At 41.2% G+C, this 12,144-nt stretch overlaps 1 protein-coding gene across 1 annotated transcript in view; it reads left to right on the forward strand.

Moving 5' to 3' along the window:
- Positions 1–12,144, forward strand: part of EXOC4 (exocyst complex component 4) — a 399,307-nt gene that overhangs the window by 280,306 nt on the left and 106,857 nt on the right. The gene's annotated exons all lie outside the window — the stretch shown is intronic.

Consider the following 12,144-nt stretch of genomic DNA (forward strand, 5'->3'; position numbering starts at 1 on the left):
TGGTGATCTAGATCTCAAAAGTGCTGTGTGTTTTCACCAGCAGCTATTTATGTATAGGATCTTCATATTCCCATGTCCTTGGCTGTAATACAGCAGTGTGGACATGGCTATGTTGGTGCCAGATTCATGGCATGAATGGCAGTGAGATTTCTCCTACGGTGCTGCATGCCTGAGGTCAGCAAGCAGGTAAAGTAATTGTACTCAAACTGCACTCTGATATTTGTGTACTTGGTTAGTGTCATAATTTGATTGTGATTGGGGTGATAGAGTACAGTTAAAACCCAGCCCAGCTCAATAGCATCTCAAGTCAACTGCGAGCTCTCTGTGAAAATCAGTAGAGATCCCATTCTGTTTCCTATAGGTCACTTGTGTGCATGGCAGAAAAAAATATCATTGCTTGGCATTATTTGATCTCTTAATTTACAAATGTCAGGAGCTGAATTGGCTGTATTAACTGAAAGCCCCTCAGAGGTCCCTCTGAGTCAAGTGTACGATGCGCATCTTTTTATTGGGGATCGATGCATTAATTCTCTCCCTGGGGCTGTCTACAGTTTTACCCATTTCTCAATTTCTGTTGCAGTGCAACAAGTATTCATTACAACAGGCTGATAAGGAATGAGAATCTACAGAGGAGGCTTTGTATTTATTTACTTGTTGCTCCTAATTATGACGTGGCCTTTGGCTGACAGTCCTCAGAAGGGGGAAAGAACAGGTAAAGATGAGTTTACCACAGGGTACAGTGAGTCTCTCTCATTAGTAAGGAAGAGAATAATTTAGAAGAAATATTGGTTTCAGAATCAAAATATGGCAAGGAAGGTTAAGGGATGAACCACTGGGTGGGACATTGACTGGGATGGAGGGATGTATTTCTCTATCTTAGATTTCTTGGGTCATGCTGTATTAGCTCTTACTGTAAAAGGGAAGTGGTGCCACGTGAAGAAAGCAGTGTTGTGTGTAGAACCTTGGGACCTGAGGGAAGCATCAAGCCCCTCTAATTTGGGGCATCTCATAGAATCATAGAATCACAAGGTTGGAAACGACCCATAAGATCATCTAGTCCAACCATCTCCTCATCACCACTGCCATCACAAGCACTAAACCACGTCACGCAGCACGTCATCCAGACGCCTTTTGAACACTGCCAGGGACGGCGACTCCACCACCTCCCTGGGCAGCCATTCCAGTGCCTGACCACTCTCTGAGAGAAAAAGTTCTTCCTTATGTCCAACCTGAACCTGCTCTGATACAACTTGCGGCCATTGCCCCGTGTCCTGCTCGTTGCCTGGGAGAAGAGGCCAAATCCCTCTTCACCACAACCTCCCTTCAGGAGGTTGTACAGTGCAATGAGATCTCAGCATGGGTTCTGAGCTTAGGGTCTCCTGAACTGTGCTTTTCATTTGTCCCAGTGGTTTTTTTGGAAGTAACCCCTGGTTCAGTTGACTGCAGACTGAAGGCTCATCGGTCAGCCGGATGATAATGAAAGATCGCACCATCTGTCTGCTTATTTAATGGAATGTCAGCATATAGCAAATAGGAAGTAATTGGATTGACAGACACGGAGCCAGTTATTAGACTGTTTGCTATCTGATTGGGAAAAGCAGAGGAGCAGAGCGATGTAGCAAAGCTAATCTGATGGTGTCTGTTGTTGCAAGTGCACCCAATCTGCCACACCAAATTCATGGGCTTGGGAACAGCCGGCTCGTCGGAGCTGTTGCTGGTTTCCATCCCCTCCAAATCCATCCTTGCATTCGTATTACAAATCATTATAATGCAATCTAATAAAAAACAGTTTGCATAAAGATGGTGCCCATTTATAAAGCTGTCACCACAGCTACTCTATTAATAGAGCCATTTTAAAGATTTATAGTCAGCATATGTTACTTCTTACAGAGGCCAGATTGAGAGCGGTGTGGTTTGAACACGTAGAAAGTGCCACCAGATCACATTTGAAAATAATATGAATAATAAGTTAATTTTCACAAAGCAGTTGTGTTCAGAAGAGAATGTGAAGCTCAGGCAGGGGGTACCACTGTATTTCTGTGATGGTCAACAAACTGAATGCAATATGGCATTAAAGGAAATAGGATTTAATAATATGAGAAGCTGAAATAAGTGAACTCCATAATTCAGATCACTTTGTGTAATAGGAAGACGTTTTATGATGGCTCTGTTAATATCTTTATTGATGCATGATGTTTAAGTGGTTTATACACATTTAATGAAGCCTCATGATATTTCTATGCAGTAGGCAAGATTTCATTTCAAAATTGCTTATAATGCTTTTTAGGTAAGGCTGTGTGCGTTTTCTACCTTGCAGAGGACCAGACACATCAGTAGAAGTAAAGCTGCGTTACTTCTCATAGTGCCATTGGAAGTAAAGTGCTGTATGTGCTCATCCAGTAAATTACAACCAGTCAAGGCAGTGGGATCCTATGGACTGAACAGCCTTCTGGTCAGGGCAGAAAGGAGATCTAGGCATACACATGCCCTGGATTCACATGAAAGAAATACATACCAGAACTTCTGTGTAGAGACACTGATTGACCATGGTTAGTACATTTATCTTCTGGCTTCTGCAGGATTGAATTCAAATTAGAAATGGATCAGCTGTGGGTAATTTAGTTCAGTGGTCATTTGGACTATCATCTCCATCATGAAGCAGTCGGGTATCACAGAGGTAGCTGGCAGCTCTGCTCAGCGTCAGTCTCATTTTCGGTTTCGGGGACTGGAATGAAGAGATTTGGCAGCGTATTTTTGTGAGAGAAGGAAGGTGGCTGGATGTAGAAGTGGTCATTATCCATTTTGATGTGAACTTAAAGCACCTAAATTAATCTTGGTCTCGTCTTTTTTGTTTGAGTGAGAAATGTTAAAGCAGTAACCAGTCAAAGCTGTGTTTTGGGCTGAAGTTGAGGCTTGTAGTCTGGTTCCTGAGCTGTACATCACAGCTCTTGCTGTCCCCATTAACTGGGGGTGCAGCAATTTATGTTTTCCTCTTACTTAGATGTTCACAGCTGTGATTTCCTGGCATCCTAATGATAGAGTCATAGAGTTGTTTGAGTTGGAAGGGACCCTTATCTAGGTGATCTAGTCCAACTCCCCCAATGGATACGATGCCATACTCTTCTGCAGGTTTAGAGTCTTGTCTTTTGCAGATTTCATCTCTTGTTAATGCACCCCTACAAGGTTCAAAGCACTGTTTCATAAAGGGGGAAACTGAGGCCCTTCGTACTGAAACAACCCCACAGCACTCCTCTGCAAATTAGGAAGAGACAAAGACTTTTGACCATAAGTCTCCTTCTTCTAGCCTCACATTACAAACAACTGGTATCTGCTCAAAAGGATTAAAAGAAGGTTCTCAACATATAGGGAATAAAGCTACATTATATTTGCTCTCAAAATGAGGCCACATAGCGTGGTCAGGAGTCTAGGGGGGGTACATGAAATCAAAGTGGAAGACAACACAAAGGCATCCACATAGGTTGTTCTGATACAAGGCTGCATTTCACGTAGCTATGCGTGGCTGGATGCACACACATCTTCATCAAAATGCAGCCTTGTAGAGGGGAGCAATCATAGCACTACTTAACAGTGACATCCAGAGAGGTTTTTTATCTTGGGACAAAAGCCCATCTCTTGCCAGATGTGCTGTGGAGAGTCCTTAGAGTGTGAACAGAGCTCTAGTTTTTTAGGTTTGATCTGAAAGGACTCCTTGAGAGCATGAAACAAGTTTCTCATTATTCAGTGATTGTTAATAAGAATAGCCTTCTAATGCTTGTTGCTTAAAGCAACTTGATGTGTTTCTTAATTTGGTGCCAAGAGTCAACAACAGCATTCAACCATAGAATCATAGAATTGGTTGAGCTGGGAGGGACCATTAAAGGTTACCTGGTTCAAATCCCCTGCAGTGAACAGGGACACCTGCAGCTCAGTAAGGTGCTCAGAGAGTGCTCCAGCCTCACCTTGAATGTCTCCAGGAATGGGGGCATCCACCACTTCTGTAGGTAACCTGCCTCAGTGCTTCACCTCCCTTATTTTAAAAATTTTCTTCATTATATCCATTATATCTTCATTAAATCTCCCCTCTTTTAGTTTGAAGCCATATTCACTTGTCCGATCACAACAGACGCTGCTAAAGAGTTTGTCTCTCCATCCCCTTCTTTGTCATAGCTCTCTTTAGATACTGAAAGGCTGCTGTCAGGTTTCCCCAAAGCCTTCTCTCAGTCCCAGCTCTCTTAACCCATGTCCCATCCAACGTTTTCATTAGTAGTTACGATTCTTCCTTGCTTGTTATTGTGAATAATGAAAATGTTCAGCATCCATTCGGCCTCATTCTGCATTACAGACAAGTTGTGGTGAATTCTTGACTACCAGCCACATGTTCCTGGTTCTTCTGCATGCCAGCTAAACCGTAAGCCATGTTTTGCAGCAGGGATAAGAACACATCCAACTGCTTAACCTTAGTCGATCGGTCATAATGGTGGAGATCATCTCTTGGTACGAGGTAGGCAGAAATGATTTTGCAGACATGGAGATGCTACCCTAATCTACACATGATAATTTGCATTATGTGATGTGTGAGCCATTGCCTTGCACTCACGGGAAGGGGAATAAATCCCCCAAACCTCCACCAACTGATGATCTTTTTTTTTCTGGATAAATCTACCTTAACAGAACGAGCTGATGTGATCCGCTGTTGAGTTACTCCCCTTTTCTTGCCCTCAAAGGAGCAGCTGTGCTGCATTTGCTTCAGGGCGAGCTGCTCTTGGGTCTCCCAGATGTATAAATTCAGATCTGTGGCACTGGTTATTGCTGTGTTTCATCTGCAGGAAGGGAAATAACGTCTTTGCAAGAATAGTGTCTAGAGATAGAAGGGGTATAAAGATAGATTTTCACTGCTGTAAATTCATAGACGAATAGACTGCTTTTTAACTCTGCAAGCAATTGCCACTGGATCTAATGCCTTTACAAATTTATAACAAGTCTCAACATCTACCCAGCTTCTATTTCAAAGCCATGTAACATAGCACTGTTCCAGTGGTCTGTACAGTATATTTTCCCATGTTTTGCCCAGGACTGTGATATAGCAATGCATTTCATAGCTTGAATTTCACGGTAGCAGCTCTGAGTTATGCCATTTTATTCCTTTACAAACTCAATTTCTCAGCAAGGATTGCCGAGCTCGAGGCTGTTCCTTGCTTAGATTTACTACTTCTGGAGAAATCACGTCCAGATCTTAGCAGAGGTTTGGCAGTTCCCACCTGGAACAGAAATGCAGCCATGTCCTGAAGCTTACTCATGCCCTCACAAGTGATGAGAGGATGGAGAACATGAGGTGTGAGCACCATTGCATCAGAACTTCCTATGAAGTGGGCTCTTGCTGATGTTATGCATGAATTACATTGTGCTGGCTCTGTTGAGAGGATCATTGCTCCTGCAGACGGGATTTCCCTCTGACAAGATGAGAATGTAAAGGAAGAAAGAGGCTTTTACAGCATTGCACCTACAAGCTGCCATTACACCACTGCCATTACGCATCCCTTAGCAAACCAAATGCTGACTGCAACAGCAAAGCTTGGAGATTCAGTCTCTTCTTCACCTGGCTCTTTTTCTTTCCTACCAGAAGGCAAATAAAACCAGCTTTGATGTCATGAGAAGAGTGTGAAAATGCAGGATGCTGTTCAAATGATGCAGTTGGGAAAGTTGTAATTGACCCATCAAAATTTGCCTTCAGGGTTTGACCTCTCCACAAGAATCCACAATGAACAGTGCTCAGTGGTTCTGGCTCAGGCAGTGGGTTGTATAGTTCTGTATATTATGAAGCTTTAGATGCACAGAATATCCCGAGTTGGAACAGACCCACAAAAACCATTAAGTCCAACTCAACCACTGGTGATTTCTCTTAGTTATTGCTTTCCTGGGTATTTTCTATACCATATAGTATTTTTAAAATATTTAAAATTCTTTGGTTTGTTTTTGGTAAGATTTTAAGTGCACTTAGCATAGTTAGACTAGATGATCTCATCAGTCTTTTCCAACCTTTATGATTCTATGATTTAAATCACCATTGAGTGTCCCAGCACTGATTATACTTTTTTAATTGCAATTTTAATCACAACTCGTGTTGTCTAGAGAAGTGCTTAAGCCTTTATTCCTGCTGTTGTCCCCTGCATACAACTCCCTTTATACTGACTTTCCACAGAAGCTTCTCTGTTATCTTGTTTATAGCCACAGTATTTATCAGCAGCATGCTCCTCAGAGAAATATCAATCTTGGGATAACTGATAATGTAACAGGAATAATTCCCTGTAGTCAAGTTTTTACACAAAGTAATGTGCTTTTTATTACTTTAGTTCCTAGTTGAGTGATCTTCAGTTGGAAATGATCTTTGGTCTTCGTGCTGCAATGTTTTAACGTAACTGTATTCATTGTATTCCATAGGCATGCAGTGGTCAGTACCTTTTGGTTTAGGATTACCAGTTCTCTCTCTTTGGTAGAGAAGAGAGAAGAACGGGCCATACTTTGGAATGAATGAGAAACTGGTTTTATTCCAGCTAGAACATTTTGTAAACCAGTGATATACTGAAATAATAGTTTAAAATCAGTAGTGTCAGTTTGATTTGCGCAGTTATTGAAGAGATATCCTTGTCTGACCACGTTATCACAAAGGCAGTAAATTGGGAATTAAAGCTGTGCCTTGAGGGTTGTCAAAGAGAATTTCAGGAGAACATCATCTCCTGAAATGCCAACATTTAGGGTAGGCAGCTTTCTGGACAGGGAATGGTTAACCCAGGGACTTTCAGGTGTCCTCAGTTTGAATATGTCTTCAGACCTTCAAGAAAGGGAGATAATAGCAGGACAAGGAGAAATGCTTTGAAGTTGAAGGAGGGCAGATTTAAGTTGGATGTGAGGGGGAAGTTCTTTCCTATGGGAGTGGAGAGGTGCTGGAACAGCTGCCCAGAGAGGTTGTGGATGCCCCGTCCATCCCTGGAGGTGTTCAAGGCCAGGTTGGATGGGGCCCTTGGCAGCCTGGTCTGGTATTAAATGTGGAGGTTGGTGGCTCTGCCTGTGGCAGGGGTGTTGGAGCCTCATGATCCTTGAGGTCCCTTCCAACCCAGGCCATTTTATGATTCTATGAAGAACTGATTGCCTTAAGTCTGAACAACCGGCTTGGGATTTGCCTTTTTACCGATAATCATCATCTCCTTCCAAAAATTTCTGATTTTTCCCTACTGTTTCCTTACTTTGTGGAACCTCACCAAAACATTTATTCTTATTCAATTACTGAGAGAGAAAACAACGGTTTAGTGTCATATGAAAATTAAACAAATGGAAATGTAAATTTGGGCTGCGTGTCTGAAAGAATTTCTTAATAAGGCTTGGAAGTTTTTTCTTTCTACTGTCATTCATTTGTTTGAGGAGGAAATTTCAGACAGCGTTATCATCATTTAAAAAGTGAGAAGTTGATGTTATGCACTTTCAATGACACGTCTTCAGTTTCTTTTAATGATATTTTAGAAGAGATCTGATGCCATGGAGAGAGAAGAAAGCCTAAGGAAGGTGGAAGTTGTCGGCTTCTAAATCAATCCATATAGCATTTTTAGGCTTTATGTTTTTGTAACGCACTTTCAGCCCAGGTAAGACAGACCTCATAGGCAATTAAGTTGTGAGTTAGAATGAATTAAATTTTCTGAAATGCTTTGCCTTTTTTTTTTTTTCTTTTTTAATCCAAATGACTGTCATTTACAAAAGATACTTCATTTTACCCAAAGTGCTTTTCTGTCTAAGGGGAATGCTTAATTGCAGCCACAAATCACCTCGAACGCTTTCATACAAAGATAAAACAAGTTAAAAATTGTGCATCATTTTGAAAATGCAGGTTCTGAATTCAATATGAGATGCAGGTTTCTATTTTTTTTTTTTCCTTGTGTGCTCTCTTCAACTGCTCCATCCTAGCAAGACATCTTTGCAAAAGCATTCTTTGGGACATCCCAACAACCTTTGTTAGGAACCAAAATAGTTATCATGGCCATCTTCAGAGTGGTTATTATCCAACCTCTGATGATGCACCTCAGGCTGTGTTTTTGTCCAGGAAAAGCATCTTCCCATTTTATAGGTTTGAAATCTGTGACAGTTACAAAATATATGTGTAATTGCTCAGCATTACGGGAATTTTCTATCCCAAATGGGGCTCATTCTAACACATTTAGAGCTTGTACCCCACAATGTATTGTAATGTTGTACCCCACCCGTATGTTAACCTTTATAGGCTTTTTCTTAAATTTTCCTGGGTCAGTAAGTGATGATTTTAAATGGGGTTGTTGATACTGTTTCAGGAACCCTACTAAATTACAACTGAATGATTCTTCTTCTAGTAGAATAATCAAAGCAAATGGGATGTGAATCAAAGCTCCAAGGCTTTCTTTATGGCCTGTTTTTACAGTGAGCTGTATCTCAGATTTCCCTCTGTAGGGAGTAAAAAAAAAGTACAGGATAAAAGGCTGACGTGATGCAGCCTTTCACCATAGCAGTGAAAATTATGATTATTGGGGTTATGCACACACAGGTATGTCCAAAACCCATTTGAAGAACTGTGTGTGTGCATAAAGTATCCAGATCTACCTACAGGTTTTCACTGTCCTTACTTTTACATACTCTATCATTGGCCAAAATGCAGTTTCTATTCACGTATTCACTGTGGTTCACATACAGACATAAACGTTGATCTCTGGAACAGCCATGGGTCAAATTGCTTTTCTGACATCTTCCTAGTTATGTGGGTATGAGTAAAATGGGAACATTTTTTGAGGGTACTTTTAGAATACTTCTCTTAGATGACTGTTAAATATACTTATTGTGCACAAAGACTGACTTTTGTTAGAATAAGTTAACCAGGAATTAAATGAATAGTACAGCATGTGACTGCGAATGTGTCTTCAAAGCAAAAAATAGAGAATATGTGTTAGGTCTTTCATGCCACCCAATGCTTCTCATTTATAAAACTTAATTGCCAACTGAGGCTAGATTTATTTTTAGAAAATTATCTAAAATACTCTTTCTAAGGAGGAGAAGAAGAAATACATTGCATGTGTTAGCAAATTCCAGTGACCTCTTCTTTGGAAGATATTCAGGCTGAGAATTTGCATCTTCACAGTTCTCAATAAGAACTGTTGTGTTAAGGTTGTGCCTTTTTGCCATTTCTCTGAAAATGCACCAAAAATCTGGCTCAGTTACACAGCTTTGAAGAACTGCAGTGCACACAGCTTTGTAAAAGGCTTCTGGTTTGTAATGGGTGAAGCCCCTCGTAGGCACAGTTCTGCCCATAAAGGGGATTGAGCTAAGGACAAGGACCTTGGAAAGGTGCCTGCTCCCAAGCTAAGGACTTCCTTCCCTTGCAGTGTGTTTTGAACCAAGTCTTTGTCCTCAGACAAGACCAAGATCTGCTGAAAAGAGCAACAGTGCTATTGTGTAGTTAATATGGCATTGTGGACGGCAGGCAAATTAAGGTGACACAAGCTACTCCAATCCTTACTTTCCCAAATCTTCAATGTTTGACTTTGCATTCTTAATTCTCCTAAGGCATGCATTAAATGAATGTTTTATTATTTATGTTTCTATTAGTTTAATTTATTTCTAATGACATTCTGTGTATTCCTGCTGATACAGAACCTGTATAGTGTATCAGTGTTGCAATGTAATGTGGTCAGAGGATTCTTGCTGCATTTTCACTTGAAGCCTTGTAATGCTTGCTCGGCCACCATGGTGCTGTGTTCAAAGGGCTTTTCCCCTTTCTGGGATGAACGCTGAGCTGCACAACTGCTACCTGGAATTCTGCAATTGCTGAGCAGATGCTGGGACCTCCAGCAGTTAGGAATTCTGCCTGGTGTAGACGTGGTGAGGACAAGTCAACCTTGAACTTTAGCATATAGCATATAGCCTATGCTCCCTACTGTAAGAGTAGCTCTGACATCCATACTCCTTTTCTCTACTTCCATTTCTTTCAGTAGAGATCCTTTGATTAAATGAAGACTTCAGAAATAATCTGTTTTTCATTACCATTATCATTTAATCAAGCTATCTTTGAACACTCAAGCCTAAGGTCGCTCATCCATATCCTCTTGTCCTCCTCACCACACACAGTTTCATTCTTAATAACTTTTCTCTGCTATCAAGTTTAAATCTGCTTTCTTAAGGTCTTGACCATTTGTTCTTTATCACAAGTGTTGCTGAGTGCTCATAAAATCCCTCTCACAGAGTCGTTGCTATCTAGCAGCTTTCTCCTAATCTGTGATTACTTTATGGTTTGTGTCAAGTAAAATAAGGGTATCTTTTGGATTCTTACTGGTATTAAATGAACTGCTGTTGTCTTGTTTATGCCAAGAAATTAAAGCCTGTTAGAACACGTGAACCGCCAGAATTCAGTTCTCCAATGAAGATGAAATTTGGTGGAGATTGAACCACGGGTCTTCAGGGGAGGCCTGAGATGGTGATTAATGCTGGGTACAAGGAGTCCAACATTCTTGATTACACCTTTTGCTAGCACTGACCTTTTCTGTGGCCTCACACAAGCAATTTAGTCTCTGCTGTGGGAAACACTTAGAAACAGCATCACACCACTGCCTGATAAGAGGTTGATTGTAGATCAGCAAATCTGAGCTCTTCTAGTTTGTATGGGCCATTCTCTTTCTGAAAGTTTTCTTGTGTTTCTGTTAGTTCAGCCATGTTTAAGCACGTGCTGGGTTACAGAATTGAGAGCTGTTCCCCTCATTTCACTGAAAGCTGAGATTCATAGATTCATTTGAGTTGGAAAAGACCTTAAAGATCATCTAGTCCAACTCCTTGCAGTTAACAGGAATACCCACATACAGTCAGATCAGGTGCTCAGAGCCCCATCCATCCTGACCTTGTGTGTCTCCAGGGATGGGGCATCCACCACATCTCTGAGCAACCTGTTCCAGTGCTTCTCCATCATTATTGTAAAGAACTTTTTCCTTACATCCAGTCTAAATCTCCCCTCTCTTAGTTTTAAACCACTTCCCCTTGTGCTATCACAACAGACCCTGCTGAATAGTCTGTCCCACTCTTTCTCATAGCATCCTCCCTTATATACTGAAAGGATCAAGTTGCTTTGTCTTCCCTTTCCCATCTGAAAGAGAGATAGTGGTATGTAGTTGTAGGGTGCAGGAATTGTAAAAGTTAATTCACTTTTTTTTTTTTTTTTTTTTAAGTGAGTTCTACCCCATCACGAGCACTGTGTAAATGAGGCTTTAAAAAAACAGGAGAACATTGCAGATTTGTTGGCAGACGTGGAAAAATGCAGTAAGTCAGTCAGTTGAATGAGGTTCCATCAAACCTGACAGCGTTCTCTTAAGGGCATCAGTGATTGTCACTTGGAACTGGTGACATTAAATCTATTATTTCAGAGATAAGCTCGGTGGTGTTCTCTGTGCTCTCTTCCCAGATGACTCTGCAGTTTCCCTCTTTGATAAAGCCTATTCACTCTATCGATCCATGAAAGCTGGGAAGTAAAGCTGCCATCCTTTGCACTTCTCCCAGTGCAGTATGTCTCTTTGGAGAAGCACTTTTCAAACTCAGTGTAAATGGTTCCCTCCACTGCATCATCCCAAATGTGTCATTCTGCTGTGATGGAGTCAACACTGCAGGGGCATTAGGGAGGAAATTGTTTGGATTTGAAGGAAATCATGCTACTGAAATTGACAGATGCTCTGATAGGAGGCTGCCTCCTCTTGGAGTGCTGAAGGAGAAGGTAGGAAGTTATGGGTTTGCAGAAACAGACCTCACTGAAGTGTGTGGGGAAGAAATGGTTAGTGCAAATTCATCCTTTGTAAATGCTGACCAGTATGGAACTGTTGAAATATGCATTGATTGCCAAAGAAAAAAATTTCTTAGTGAAGAAATGGTGGTGTGCTGCGCTGCTATGTGTGCTGGGGGATCCAGGTTCAAACACTTGCTTTTACTTCTGATCTATAAAACAAAGAGAAAAACAATTCCAGCTCATCCAGGAGTGGAATTAAGATTCAAAAGACTGCACGCAGTGTTGGAAGGGCAACGCAAATACCATCCATATTTCTCTCTTTTGGATAGAACATCTTAGTCCATTATGACCCTGCTATTCAACACCTAATT

Source organism: Tympanuchus pallidicinctus, unplaced genomic scaffold (genome assembly GCF_026119805.1).
Source record: "Tympanuchus pallidicinctus isolate F22 unplaced genomic scaffold, pur_lepc_1.0 scaffold19, whole genome shotgun sequence".
In the NCBI taxonomy this organism is placed as follows: domain Eukaryota; kingdom Metazoa; phylum Chordata; class Aves; order Galliformes; family Phasianidae; genus Tympanuchus; species Tympanuchus pallidicinctus.